This window comes from Arvicanthis niloticus, chromosome 6, assembly GCF_011762505.2.
Source record: "Arvicanthis niloticus isolate mArvNil1 chromosome 6, mArvNil1.pat.X, whole genome shotgun sequence".
Taxonomy (NCBI): Eukaryota; Metazoa; Chordata; class Mammalia; order Rodentia; family Muridae; genus Arvicanthis; species Arvicanthis niloticus.
Genome location: NC_047663.1, coordinates 105304489 through 105320228, shown reverse-complemented (window position 1 = coordinate 105320228; position 15740 = coordinate 105304489).

The window sequence follows — 15740 nt, the reverse complement described above, 5'->3', positions numbered from 1 at the left end:
AGAGTCCCTTCAAATAGTATCTTGGTGATCAGGGGCCAAAGAATACCACAAAAATCACACCAAGGGGCTAGAAAGATAGCTCATTGGTTGAGAGCACTGGCTGCTCTTTCAGAGGTCCTGAGTTCAATTCCCAGCAACCACATGGTAGCTCACAACTATCTGTAATAGCCTGTGCCCTCTTCTGGTGTGTCTGAAGATAGTGACAGTGTACTCACATACATCAATAAAGCTTTAAATTTAAAAAAATCATGCCAAGCAATAAACCTCACTCAAGAGCTTAATTCAGGGATTGGGGGTAGGGGATTGGCTGCCTCTGATCCAGGATAGGTGATGGATCTGAGCAGTGAAATCCAACAAAATCACATCATGCAACAGGTCTCACATGGGAGGTTTATTAAGAGGGAGGGGTAAGGGGACACAGGCTGCATCTGGGTGGAGGAAGGGAAGAAGGGAGGGAAAGCAGGACCTTTTATTGGGGCTGTGGCACATGTACAGGAGGACATGCCACAGAGGCAACAGTGGGAACGTGTCCCTTCTGGGAAGCTAGTTGTGTCTTGTCAGAGTCCCTCAGGCTAGCCATGAAGGTGCCTGATGGTCCTATTGTCTCCAGGTCCCAGGGGCTGGCCTTGGAGGTACCTGATGGTCCCATTGTCTCTAGGTCCCAAGAGCTGGCCATGGTGGTGCCTGATAGTCTCATTGTCTCCAAGTCCCAAGGGCTGACCATGGAGGTGCCTGATTGCCAACATTCCTCTCTTTCTTATCATAAAAAGGATAGCTAAAAGGGGAGGGATGGAGATACAGGGATAGGGGTGCTGGTTCTCTTAAACTGCTTCCTGCTGTCCAGGGCATTGTCAGTTTTGGGGTGCAGTTGATCCTCACCATCAGGACACATTCCATAGTTGTTGGCATCAGGCTCCTCTGTGGCCAGAGGTTGTTAATCCTGTAAGAGGAACTGATTAATTGTTTGGTTGGAAACTTTTTGAATTTGTCATTGGAAGAATGTGGAGAGGAGGTTGATAAAGCAGGGTGCAAATAATAAAAGCAGAAAAATGAGAAGAAGAGGGGTCAGAAAGGGGGGTATCCATTTCCATATGGGGTTTTCAGAGATTCGGGGATCAGAGGCATTGAGTTGTTCCTTATATTTTTGGAGGTCTGTTTGGAGTTGTTAGAGTTTGTTCTTTACTACACCCAGCTGGTTGGTGCAGAAGCTGTATTCTTCTTGGAGAAAAAGGCAAAGGTCACCCTCCTCAACTGTAAGAATGTCTAGTCCCTGTCAGTTAGTTGTGAAGTACCACTGCTGCCAGGAAATCGATCTGTCCTTGGCGAGTGAGTATGGTTTGGGCCACCTGTTTAAGATCTTGGATAAACTGGGAAGAGAAATGTTCCAGAAGTGGCCAGTCCTGCTGTTCCTGTGGCAACACTTGATTCCTGTAACAGCCAGGCAGGCAAACTTTGAATTACCCTGTTATGCCTGGCAGCTATTGAGTGAGTCCACACCCATTGGGATCGGTAGGGGCTCCTCTCCGTGTATCACCACTAATTTAGGAAAGAGAAACATCAAGGTAGAAACTCCTGGCTAATTGGCAGGTAGGTGATGATATACCTGAGTACCACAGAGAATGGACATGTTCTGTACTATAGGGAACTATGATCAAGATGAGGTATCTAGAATTATGGTTTTGTTACAGTCTAGGGAACTTAATGGTCCTACAGAATGTGTCCCAGATGCCTTAAAATAGTCTGCCATGCCAAAGAGGGTAATATAGAAGAGGTAGGGTGTCATGGCAACACCAGGGTAAGGGCAGTTGGTGAAAGGTGAAGCAAGACTATTTGACAGAGTCATTGGAGAAGTTGTGACAGTTGTGAGCTGGTTCCAGGGGGCACACTCAACCAGCAATCTCCAAAGTGGCCAGGTTGGGTAGCATTAAGGGGTTGATAGGCCAAGGTCAGGGTCTGGAGCAGGTTAAATGACAAGGTAGCATAATTTAGGAGAAGGGATGTCAAAGTAGTAATGACCTTGGAGGAGTGTTTAATTACATCTCCTATTTCCCCTATCTCTAGAGTTTGGATAATTAGGACAGAATTTCTCTGGATATGAATCATGCTTTTGGGGAGCCCAGATTTTTGGTGTAGTAGAGTTTACCAGCAATGCCTGTTTCCCACCTGGGATCCCATGGGTCCTGGATCTAAAAGAGAGGGTCTGATGTCATAGATAGAAGAGGTGAATGGTTTGTGATGTTGCCATAAGTAATTGGCAAGATGAATATGGGTAGTCCTCATATTTGTCTGGCCATTTCTAACAATAATCCCTTGGTCAAAAAGGAAACAAACAAAAAGGTCATAATATTTAGAAGGAATAGTGGATATAGGGGTGATAGAATTCTGATTGGCTCCTGGCATCCTGTTTTAGAGCAACTCTCTGATCCTATTTGGAGAGTCTGCTTGTCATAAGTGAGGGTTTCTCGACCTTGTTATAAGTGAGGGTTTCTCGACCTTCGAATCTCCATATATAAGGTTACCCTGGATAGAAATGAATGGGGGGGGGGAGCTAAGAGAAACTCATGTCCAATCCAGTAGGGTTGAGTGCTGCTGACTGAGCAGAGCCTCATTCTTATAAAATTAGGAGCAAGGTGGTTAGTCCCATTGCCTTCTGAAGCTTAAAGGAAGCAGGGTCCTGTTGGAGTCGATGTATAAGAGAGTTATTTTGAGGTGGAGGGGAAAAGAGCTGGATGTGAGACAGGTGAAGCCAATGAAAGAGTCCTTCAAGCTTAGCGGCTGTGGGGGTTATGAGAATTACCTTGAAGGGACCCTGCCACTTAAAGAAAAGGAGTTAGGTCTGGAGGGGAGAGAAGGGCCTGATCTCCAGTGTTGATAGGGAGTAGACAGGAGACAGTATGTGCCCATGGTAGATGGTGGTCAGTAAGTCCCATAGGAGGGAGCAGAGAGGATGTTAGGGGGTGAGGAGGTGATCAGGGATGGGGAGGGTTTGGGTAAAAGACCCGGAGTCAGAACTAGTTGTCCATACGTGAGCTCAAATGGTGAGATGAGGAAAGGTCACTTAGGGAGAGCCTATAGCCTGAAAAGAGCCAGGGGAAGGAGTTTCACCCAATCGAGGTGAAGTTCCTGTGGCAGTTTAGCAAGGGTGTTTTTCAAGGAATGGTTAGTCTGTTCTGTCTTTTTTGAGGACTGGCTGTGGTGTGGAATATGAAAATACCAAGGGGTGTTGAGGGCTTTAGATAGGGTTTGAGAGGCTTGGGAGGTGAATTCCAGGCCATTGTCTTATTGGAGGGAGGCTGGAATTCCAAGTTGAGGGATGATCTCATGAAGGAGATCAGAGACTATCTGAGCCCTTTTGTTGAGAGTGAGGAATGCCTCCACCCACCCTGAAAAGGTGTCCACCAAGATCAGGAGGTACTTGGCACTTTTTGCAGTGGGCATGTGGGGAGGTTGCCAGTTGGTCCCAGGGAGGGAACTTCTAGCTGGTATGTAAGAAAAGGATGCCTATGATACCTGGATTTGGGGGTCTGACATCTGACAGATTTTGTAAGAGGCAGTGATAGATCTTAAGAAACACAGGTCCTCAGGGGTGGGCTGTAGGTGGGTTTTAACAAAATAAGGCTTGGCTGTTAGGATGAAAGAGCTGGTGTAGATAGGACAGAGTTTGACAACTATCAGGTTGATGGGGTGAGGGTGGGCGTGGGGGGAGTGGGCCATAGTGTGAGAATGTCCTGAGGTGGGTGAAACCAGTCTAGGTTCCCCAAGGGCTGAAGTTCTAACTGCCTCATCAGCAGGTTGTTTCCCATAGAGATGATAGAGTTGTCTACCTGGTGGGACTGACAGTGAATGATTTCAGTAGCTGTGGGGAAATGAAAGGAAATGGACCTCATTAGTTATTGATCCTACTTTTGTTGTAGGTAAGTAGCCCATACTCTTTCCAGATAGCAGCATGGGATAGGACGATAAGGAAGACATATTTGGAGTCTGTATAGATGTTTAGGGATTGTTCCTGTGCTGATTGAAAGGCACTGGGTAAGAGCTATTAGTTCAGCCTGTTGATTAGTGATGTGGGCAGGGAGGGTCCATGTAGGGGTGATATTTAGAAAATGGGACTTGGTCCGGTTTGTTCCCAGGCATCCACCATGTTCCTGCTGCTGCTCAGCTCTGACCTAGGCTCTGGCTAGCTAGATGCACAGGCCCTGGCACCCACAAGACACCAGTGTGTGGGATGGCTCTGCCAATTCACCACATGGCATCCACAAAGCTCGGCTGAATCCCAGACAACATCTGCTACCCTCACAGTACCTGGTAGAAATAAGACTCTTAAAGCTTAATGATCATCTAAAGGATTATGTATTTAGAAACAAGATGCCCACACAGGTAGAGTTGTTACCCAATGTCTAACCTTTTGATAGAAGTTGCTACCCAGGACAGCTTTTGCCCCATCCGTGGTTCTCCATGGCTGATAGCCTCTCTCTCCTCCCCTTCCTCTATTTCTCCTCTTCCCTTCCTCTTTTCCCCCTCCCCTTCCTCTCTTTATCTCCCAGCTCCACCTCCTCTTCTACTGCCTAATCACTAAGCTCCACTGTGAATACAATGTAGCAGAATAAGTATCTGGCCCATACCTCAACCACCTCCGTATCTGACACTATAGTGCTTTATGTAAAAGAAGCTGCCATCTGTATACCGGATATAGATGGCCTGATGCAATGTGCCCTCCTGTGTGTGTGAAGGATGAGGTAATAGTTCCTCTAAAGTTTCAGTGCAGGAGTGGGATAGGGAGTGATTAGTGTTTGGTTGAGAAAAGATTGGAAATATTAAGAGGTGGGCATGATTGGAAAGTAAGTGTGGAGTCTTCTATTAGTGCTTTCTGAAGGGAAAGAACCCTGGAAGGAAGTAGAATCTGTAAGCCTTTGTAAGTTAGATGCTGTGGTAGGTTATGAGAAGAGAAGATAGTGATAGGTGACCCAAAGGTTAGTGTTGTTGGACTCTTGAATAAGGGGCTCAGCATCTGTGAAAGCAAGGGGCTCATCATCTGTGAAAGCATGTATGCAGGGTGCCTATCCCTGGGGGGTCAGGTCTAATGTTTTTGGCAAGTACACTAAGGGTACAAAGGAGGGTCCTAGTTGGTGACCTAGGACCCCAAAGCCACATCCCTCTTTTTTATTACATAGAGGGAGAAGGGACAGGTTATCTCTGGGAGGTATAAGGCTGGGGCCCAAAGAAGGGTCTGATGGAGCCTTTGAAAGGGCACAGTAACCAATTGAGAAGAAATTCTGGGGTGGGGCCTAAGGCTGCTTCAAATAAGGGGCAGGAAAAGAGGGGAAAGGAAGAGACCCAGGAATGTAAGAAGCCAGATATTTCTAGGAATGATAAAATCTCCTCTTTAGTAGAGGGGACTGCTGGAGACTGGATTAGGTATTTTCTGTCTAAGGTAATGGCTTTGTGGGTTGGAGTAATTGTTATTCCCTGTTCCGCGCCCCTTCTGAGTCCCCTCGCCCGCAAGAGAGACACGGGAGGCAGTGTTCGGGTAGTTACTACAACGAGGCTTTATTCTTGTATCAGCTGAAGCGGAAGACCCCAAGCCCGGAAAAGGCACTGCTTATATGCACCCTAGAGTGCCGTGTTCACTTCTGATTGGCTGTTCACTAATCACCCCATATTATGCCTCGGGATGGGCAGTGGCTTGGTGCACTTTCGCCTCTTGCACCTGCGCAGTTTAGTTGTTTACTTGTGGGAGCACCGGATGCCAGTGCCATCTAGTAATGGCAAATGTTGTCACCGCTCGCTGCGGCTCCCTACATCTCCCCCTTTCTATTTTATTAAGATGGAACAGCCTTTTGCCTATCAAGTGCGGTACCAACTCAGTGAGGGAAAGCAGAGGCCTGATCCCCTGTGCAAAATGAGATATTGTAATGGGTTTCTTCTCTTGTTGTCGTGCAATGAGTAATACTTCCCATACCCATCTCGATGCCTTTTGTTGGGGAAAGGGAGCCTCCACCCTGGGGCGCCACCAGGGGAGGAGGTTTCTTGGCATCAAACCTTTGTGCAATCAGGCATACTTTCGGGAAATCTATCCACACTCGTGGAACATTCCCTGTCAAGTACTCACTTGCAAACACCTCTAAACATTCAGGTACCACAGTTATTCAGGCAAGGGCTGGCTAGACTTAGACCTCTCATTGACCCAGTGCAATGGGCTGAACCCTTGGGATGCATCGACTGAGGGTCTCAGTCATCAGTTACCTTCTTAGCATAGATAGCCAAATTTCAGGGGAAGATCCTTGTTCCAAGGCTATGAGTGCTTGGGCGATAGCGACCTTGTCACGTTTTTGTTGGGCTCTGAGCTTACAGACCAACCATAACATGAACACTAATCCACAACATAGGGCTGCACCAAACAGGCCTATCCTTTCCTTAAAGAAAGAAAAGGCAGAAGAAATTCAAGAAGAAAGTCCTTTAATGATGGAGGGATCCAGGCGGGTGGAGTTGACAAGAATAATTTCTCTGTGAAGTTGTTCAAGAAGATTACCAAAATTTTCAGACCAATTTCCTGAAAGATATAAGGACAATTTACGCGAGAGATTGGCTGCTTTTGTAAAGTTTTCGTATTGAATGTTGGTAATACACAAAGCTCCGAATTTCCTGTCACAGCCAATTTATGTCAACTGAAATAAGATATCCAGTCTTTCCTCAACCAAATCTAATCTCTGATTGAGTATCATAATACCTCCTTTCAATTCTGCTGTGGAGGAAGAGTGGGTAGCCATTGCCTGGCTAACTCTTTCTGCCAAATATTGACAAATTCAGTGGTTTGTACTTGGTGAAACATGGCAATAGCTCCAATGGTAGCACCGTCTGCTCCGAGCATAATAGCTGTGACAATGGCTGCCATTATATCAAAATCTCTCTTCTGTCGAAATAAAGTCAAGGTCCCAGACGTCTGAACGGGGATAGGGATCCATTGTGGTATTCTGGCTATTAGGGCCTGCTTATAGACAAGAGCAGACCAGCACTGGGACATAAAGCAAGTTACATTGGTACAAGTATTAAAGGAGTGGTTGGATAAGATGAAAAGAAATGAAGGATACACACAAACTGGAGTGAGGCATTAATTCGCTCGGTATAGTTAAAGGTATAGGAGAAATTCTGTTTAGCAGAAGCGGCGCCTTTTAAGAAGGCAAGGGCATAGGTTTTGGAAAAGCAGATAGGATAGCCCATCTAAATTCACTATATATACTAGGAACCCAAGCTTGGAGAATCCATGTAGTGATCAAAAGCATTCGTAGGGTAACCCACTGAGGAATCATCATCCACAACTGTGAGGCGTCGCGTCAGGCGTTCCGGCAACCAAAACGGGTTGTCTTCTTCCTGTGGAAAAACACAAACCGCTCCCCTGGATCTTATTAAAATAGGATCCGGGCCTTTCCATTGACCAGCCAAAACATCTTTCCATTTTATCATTTCTTTTGGCCTAGTTGGTTCCAGGCAATGGCGATCAGCCGCCGTGTTGCCCTGACTGTCCAAATTCAAAAAATTAAGAGTAAAAAGTGCCAGAGAGACAATAACCTGTGGCACCGTGGGCAGAGCTTCCTCAACTTCTCCTTTTTGTTTTATCAAATAAGTTTTAAGGGTACAATGAGCACGCTCAATGATGCCCTGTCCCTGAGGGTTGTAAGGAAGACCGGTCAGGTGTGTCACCTCCATTTGGCGACAAAATTGTCCAAACTTTTGAGAAGTGTAGGCTGGTCCATTGTCAGTTTTAAGGATTTTTAGGCTTTCCCCAGGCACTCCAAGCCTCGAGACAATGTTGAATAACATGGGCCGCCTTTTCTCCAGTCAATGGAGAGGCAAACATAACTCCAGAACAGGTATCAATGGAGACATGCAAATATTGTAATTTGCCAAAGGATGGGATGTGGGTAACATCCATTTGCCAGATCTGTAATGGCCTAATTCCCTGAGGGTTAATTCTGGTATGGGGAACAGGTAGGAATTGACAGCAGTTTTGGCATTGAGTCACGATATCTCTAGCCTCCTTTCTAGTGATGTTAAATCGACATCGTAGCGTCTCAGCTGTCACATGAAACCTTTTATGAAACTTTTTATGAAAATCCAATTTTGGCAAAAGGGCAATTGCAATCAACTTTGTGGCTCGATCTGCCAGGTCATTTCCACGGGACATAGGTCCCCGTAAGCCTGAGTGAGCCCTAATATGAGTTATAAAGACAGGGAATCTTTGCTTAGCCAGGGTAAGCTGAATCTTTTGAAAAACTTCTACAAGTCTGCTAGATGTCTTAATTAACCCAGCAACTTCTAATGTTTTTACTGCATTAACCACATAGAAGGAATCTGAAACAATATTTAAGGGACCTGGAAAGATCTCCAGAACCTCTGACACCACTAGGCATTCCACAATTTGAGGTGAGGTTTCATGGTATTGTTTGGATGTAACCTTATCATTAACCACATAGGCAAAGCACTTAATTGCAGGCCGTGGCAGGGGTCTATGGCATCCCTGACCTTGTAGAAGGACAGCAGCCATCTCTAAATTAGCTGCCGCGAGTCCTGCATTAGTAAGGGGGCCCCCCAGGCCGAGACAGATTCTTAACCAGTCTTGTAACCCTCTGTTCCTAAGAGGGGCAATGACTGTGCGGCATTCCGCTGTAGCATTTTCAAAGACCATTTGTTCTATCAATGGCATCACCTGTTCTGGGTCACCAAAAATCCTACCCGCTGCCTCGGTCATTCGGGCCACAAAATCAGAAAAAGACTCATTAGATGTTTGAATTATCTTGGACAAATAAAGGTTACTGCCTTCCTTCCTAGGGAGAGACTTCCATGCCTTTATTGCGGCTGATGCTATCTGTGCATAGACCTCCCCGGGATGAGTGGTCTGGTCGTTCTCGTGTACGCCAACTCCAGCCAGCATGTCAAAAGTCCATAATTGTTGACCCTCAATGCTTGCATTAGCTCTGGCTTGTGCTTGTAACTGCTCATGCCAGAGTGCTTTCCATTCCAAATATTGGCCCATATTGGTAAGTACCGCCTTCACTGTGTCCTGCCAGTCTCCTGGCGTCATAGCAGCTGCACTTAATCTCTCCACTTGGGATACGGTAAAATTAGCCCCAATTCCATATGCACGTACTGCCTCAGCTAATTCTTTGACCTGCCTATACTCTACTGGGGCATGAACATGGGCTCCCTCTGCCCCTTCAAAGACCGGAAATGCCAGCTGTAGCTGTCTCTGATCTCCTGGGCTGAGAAATGAATTAGAGATGCTGCCCAGGGTGTAGGCCAGAGGCAAGAGAGGGGCCGAGGGATTCAAGGTCTTTCTTAGTCTTATCTCAGGACGGTTATTTTTTGGTCCATATCTGTTTTGTTCATAGGCGGCTGCCTCTTCCTCTAGGCTTTCTTCCTCTCCTTGCGTTAGATCTTCTTCAGAGCTGCTAAGGTCTATGGCGGCAAGCTCCTTAATGGGGTAAAGGGGGGTCCTTTTGACCTCCACTCTCTCTTCACCAGCCAGTGAAGGGTCCTTATTCTTAACAGGCCCTGCAGTGGCCTCTGTTTCTTTTGAGTACTCTCCCTTTTTATCAGACTCTTGGGTCTGCTTCTTTCGTCCAGGCCTTCTTGCCTGCTTCCCTCCCTTATCTTTTCCCCCAGGCTCCTTGGCCTGATGCCGGCTAACATGCTCTGTTTCTGATACACTGGAGTGGACCTCTTCTAAAACCTCTTGACTTGCATTAATAGCTGTGCTGCAAGCTGGATCTTCACAACACAAATAAGCTAAAAGCAAAAGCAACACAAGCAAGAGGCCAACTAGTGCAGTGGTGGCAATGAGTGAAAATCCGTTCGCAACCAAGGCTTGCACCCCAAACATACCTCTCAGAGACGTACCTCGATCCTGTAGTCTTTTAACCCGCCCCGAGTCTCAGGGGGCGGGGGTCTCCGCGGCGCCTTGAAGTTCCCGGGTTTTCGGCACCAGATGTTCCGCGCCCCTTCCGAGTCCCCTTGCCCGCAAGAGAGACACGGGAGGCAGTGTTCAGGTAGTTACTACAGCGAGGCTTTATTCTTGTATCAGCTGAAGCAGAAGACCCCAAACCCGGAAAAGGCACTGCTTATATGCACCCTAGAGTAGCGTGTTCACTTCTGATTGGCTGTTCACTCATCACTCCATATTACGCCCCGGGATGGGCAGTGGCTTGGTGTGCTTTCGCCTCTTGCACCTGCACAGTTTAGTTGTTTACTTGTGGGAGCACCAGATGCCAGTGCCATCTTGTAATGGCAAATGTTGTCACTGCTCGCCTCGGCTCCCTGCAATTCCCAAGTAGGTGACCTGAGGGGTGGGCAATTGGACCTTGGCTGCACAGGAAATTTAGAAGAGCAGAAGTGTTAGTTTGGCTAATTTGTAGAGAGGGACTGCAGAGGAGAATGTCATCAACAAACTGAATAAGCTTTGATCTAGAAGAGAAAGAGTAGAGCAGATCAGATGCCAAGGCCTAGCCAAATAGATGTGGGCTGCTCTGGAACTGCAGGGGCAATAGATAGCCCAGTGTCTCTTTTGATGGCATTTTGGACATTGTCCCTGTCTTAGTCAGGGTTTCTATTCCTGCACAAACATCATGACCAAGAAGCAAGTTGGGGAGGAAAGGGTTTATCCAGCTTACACTTCTGAATTGCTGTTCATCACTAAAGGAAGTCAGGACTGGAACTCAAGCAAGTCAGGAAGCAGGAGCTTATGCAGAAGCCATGGAGGGATGTTACTTACTGGCTTGCTTCCCCTGGCTTGCTCAGGGAACCCAAGACTACCAGCCTGGGGATGGTACCATCCACAATGGGCCCTCCCCCCTTGATCACTAATTGAGAAAATGCCTTACAGCTGGATCTCAAGGAGGCATTTCCTCAAGGAAAGCTCCTTTCTGTGATAACTCCAGCTTGAGTCAAGTTGACACAAAACCAGCCAGTACAGTCCCCATGGCTTTCGGGGAATAGGGCAGGCCCATGGCCAGTTACTCTCCTGACTACATTTGAGACAGGGACCTGGTGATTTCCAAGTCTTAGGAGGCCAGGGAGCCAGGGCAATTGCCAAAGCTAGTTAAACAGCCTTGGCCAGCATGTGGTATTTTTGTTAGCAGGCTCTCTCATCTCTCCAATGGAACACCTTAAAGGCCACTTCTAAGACTTCTTCCTGTGGAGATAGGGGCTCTCTCTCCAACATTTAAGCTTGGCCTTAATATCAGGGTAGCTTTGTGAAAAGAAACATGTCAACAGAAGTTGTTTGCCTTCTGGTTTTTCAGGGTATAGATTAGTATATTGTAAGAGGGCCTTTGTAAGGCACTCTACATATTGAGACAAGTTTTCCTGTTTGTCCTGGATGACCTCTTACAAATTTTCATAATTTACTGGTTTAAGAGCAGCCTTAAGGACACTGTCCAGGAGGCAAGTTGTACATTGCTGTCTAGCTAAAATGTTGCATGGGGTATTGCCATTCCATTGGGGATCCTTGTCTGGCACTGCCTCAGACCCGACTGGCTGTGCTGCATTGGTCTAGTATATTTCATCTGCATGTGCTCTAGCCTGCTTCCAAACTCACCTGTGCTCCTCAGGAAGTTTGTGAGGATTGTGTATATATCATGGAAATTGAGACTTTAAGATTGAGTGATATATTGAAATTCCTTAATTAAGATGGAGGAGTTAGAGGTATAGGATCCCAGTCGTTTTTCTCTTTGAGAAAGTTCACTTAACAAGAAAGGGACATGTACCCTGACTAGACCATCCACCTCAGGGTCTCCCTGCAAAGAAAGAACTGAGGCTAGGTTGCACTGGGTTGGGGAAGGAGGAGGGAGTTTGGCTGTGGAAGGAGAGCATGTATTGGGAGGGCTAAAAGCTATATATAGGTGGGGTGAAAATAGGTTTGGCCTGGGATGGTTAGTGTGGCCTGTAGCTGGAGATGGGAGGGGAATAAGTCTGGAGAAGCTGGGTGAGGAGAGGAAGCTGAAGAGACTTGGGGAGACTGGAGAAGCTGGATGAAGATGGTAAGGAGGAGGCTCATTAGCTGGATCAAGAATAGTCTAAGTTTCTGTCTGGTTGAGATTTCATAGCTAGAAGGAGCTAAGTTAGGGAACAAGAAGAATAGAGAGGTTTGGAGTGGAGGTAAGGAAGGGCCTGAATGTAGGAAACCTTCCATTTTGTGGATCACTGGCAATGATTATAAAGATCCCCCATAATAATGGGATCAAAAGTACCATTAGGAGGCCATTCAGAGTCTTCATCTCGTGGGTGTAGAGGTCAAGTCTGTCTGCAAAGGTACATGAGTCTAGAAACCTTTAAATGAGGGGCTAGGTGTAGGGGTTTGAGGTTCTTCATGAGGCATCCCAGTGGGGAACCTGGAGGTATAGAGGAAGTTGTAACTCCCATGGGTGAGGAGAAAGATTATCATTGCCAACCACTATCGGAGTCCCAAGGGAAGAGGCAATAAGACCACTCATGGTTCAAGCTGGCTTATCAGGCTATATGATATCCAGGGCAGGAGGTGGGGCTTGGGGTGGGGCAGCACAGATGACTGAGAGACACAGATCACCTGGTACCAAGATTTTTGAGAGAAAAGGGAGGCGCTGTCCTTGAGAAGAGAGAAGAAACTTTGCCCAAGGGAAGAGGTCTGTTGTGGGGCTGACAAAAAGGGCTAGCTGTAGTCATGAAGGGATGGGCGGGGTGGTCCTCCATCTCAAAGGACACCAGAAGGGTGCCAGGAGCTCAACAGTTGATTCCTCAGGTCCAAGGGGGCATTTAAGCCAACAGGAGAGGAAACTCACCAATCAGCCAGAGTTGAATGCAGAAATCTAGTGATCCAATGGCCGGAAAGTGAGCACGTGCAGCAGGTAGACTTGTTAGGATAGGGTCCTGGCCTGTGGGCTCACCCCACCCACGGTAGGGTGCATTAGCACTGGAACAAAGGATCCAAGTGACACCACCACTGGTGGATCTAGGATAGTGTAAGTGGGGAAATCTGACAAACTAACACGGCACAATAGGCCTCACATGGGAAATTTATTAAGAGGAGGGGTTCAGGTTGAAGATGCTGTCTCTAGTGGAGGAAGGGAGGAAGGGGGAGGGAAGAAAAGTGTGGCCTTTTATTGGGGCAAGGTGCATATGCAGGACATGTGAGAGGAGGCAATGGGAATGTGTGGCCTCTGGGCATGTCCTGTTGTTGCTGAATCCCACGGGCTGACCATCGCCAAGGAGGCAAGCCATGGAGGTGCCTGATTGCCAACAATAGGCACAGTAACAACAACTGTGATGGTGGGCTTTATAGAGGGTGGCTTAGTTAGGGTTTCTATTGCCAAGATGAAACACCATGACCAAAGGCAATTTGGGGAGAGAGGGATTTATTTGACTTACACTTCCACAGCACTGTTCATTACTGAAGAAAGTCAAGATAGGAACTCAAGCAGGGCAGAAGCCATGGAGGGTGCTGCTTATCTGCTTGCTCCTGTGGCTTGCTCAGCCTGCTTTCTTATAGAGCCTAGGAGCACCAGCCCAGGGATGGCTCCACCCACAATGGGCTGGGCCCTCCCCCATTGATTACTAATTGAAAAAATGTCATACTGCCGGGCCTCACGGAGGAGGCATTTCCTCAACCGAGGCTCCTTTCTCTCTGATGCCTCTAGCTTGTGTCAAGTTGACACACAAACCCAGCTGTGAGGAGCGGGTGCGCTCGAGCACCGCTTTTTGGCGGTTTGCGCGCCGCCCACCTTTCCCTAACAGAGCCACAACTGCAGAACTACTGCGCAGACTCACTGCCACGCAGAATCAGGTTGTTTGAGGTGCACCAATGAGGCATGCCCACGTGGCAGGTGCTGATTGGGACAGGCAGGGGTATAAAAGGATGGCCGTTAAGGGGCTGAGGCAGAAGGGCTTCTAGAGAGAGAGGAGAGAAGGGCTTCCAGAGAGAGAAGATAGAGGGGTTTTGAGAGAGAGAGAGGATGGTTAAGGGTCCTGAATAAACTGTTGGGAAGAACTCCGAGTTGCCTTGTTCCTGTCTGCTGGTTGGATAGAGAAGCGACAAGTGGTGGCCCATACGGGGAGTTCTGAACTCAGTGCAGTCAGGGCAGCTACCTGGTAAGTTCCCAGGTAAGTAGGACAAAAGAAAGCTCTTGGTTCAGAGACTATAAAGTTCTCAGGCAAGTGGGACAAGTTAAGTTCTCAGATAAGACGATATAATTTCCCAGTTTTGGGACGAGTTAAAAGTGAAACAAAAAGTTCTTACAGGCCGTGGATAAGGTTTCGGTTTTGGGAAAGGACCTTAAGACGGCCGAGGAACGAGGGGTACCAGTCATGGGAGTAAAAGGCACTCGATACCAACCACAGAAGTTTTTCCAGGAGTACCAAACCATCTTTGTTTCTTTTTTCCCCCCTCTATTAGTATCTATCGAAGGAACGAGGTCAGCAAAAGTTTGGGTGTTTTTAAATTGGCTTAAGAAAGGGTAGTGAATTGATGCACCCCTCTTAATTTTCTGTAAACTTTGGTACTAGCCTAGCCCTTGAATAAGAAGAACACACAGTATTTAAGGGATTTCTTTTTTAAATTGCATTAAAAATAAAAGGCCCTTGTGCTTCTAAGACTTGATTTCTTAACTTTTAAGACAAACATTACATCAAGCAAGAGAGTAAAAGTTCAGGTCATGTGTTCATTATTAATACATTGTTAAGTCAGACTGTTGTAGTTTGGAAGTCTCACTAGTTTTAGACTGCAGAATGATAGATAGTTTACAGAACAAATGCTTGATGATGCCTACAATTTTATTATATTTAATCTAAAGACAAAACAATTAGTCATAGCCCCAGAAAAGGTACAAAAAGGTAGTGTTGTTGAGTACTTGGGAACTAGGATATCAGCTGAATGGATAGTTCCCCAAAAGATTCATATTTGTACAGATGTCCTGGGGACATTGAATGACTTTCAAAGATTATTGGGAGATATACAAAGGGTAAGACCGTACCTTCGCTTATCCAACAGGCAGCTACAACCATTGTATGATATCCTACCTGGTGATCCAAATTTGAATTCTCCTAGGCAGCTCACTGAGGAAGCTAGGGCAGCTTTACTGCTGGTTCAACAAGGTATACCATATACAGCCGCTCAACTTGAAGTATTGACGGCCACTGTGGATGATTGGGCAATTTTGAGATGTACTTTTAATGGGACAATGGATAATCATTTTCCAAAGGACCCTATATTACAATTGATTAATGCTCATCCTGTGGTCTTTCCACGGATCACCCATAGAAAGCCTTTGTTAAATCGCCCTACTATTTTTACAGATGGTTCTAAGACAGGATGTGGAGCATTTTTGGTTGCAGGATTGTTGCCTGTAACCACCCAATTTCCTCCAGCGTCCCCTCAAGTTATAGAATTACAGATTGTGATAAAGGTTTTTGAATGATTTTCTCGTTCCTTTAATTTGATATCTGATAGTCAATATGTAGTAAATGCTATTAAACAATTGGAAATTGTAGGTAAAATAAACCTAAAGTCCATCATAGGAGAGTTACTTACCCAATTGCAATTTCTTATTTGGAATAGGGAACAACCCTTTTTTATTCAATATATTCATGTCCATACTGGTTTACCTGGTCCATTGACCGAAGGAAATGATATTGTTTATAAAGCTTCAAAGACCTGTTTTGGTGTTGCAAATTTTGTGCTCTATGATTCCCTGGAGTTAGCAAGACACTTTCATAGT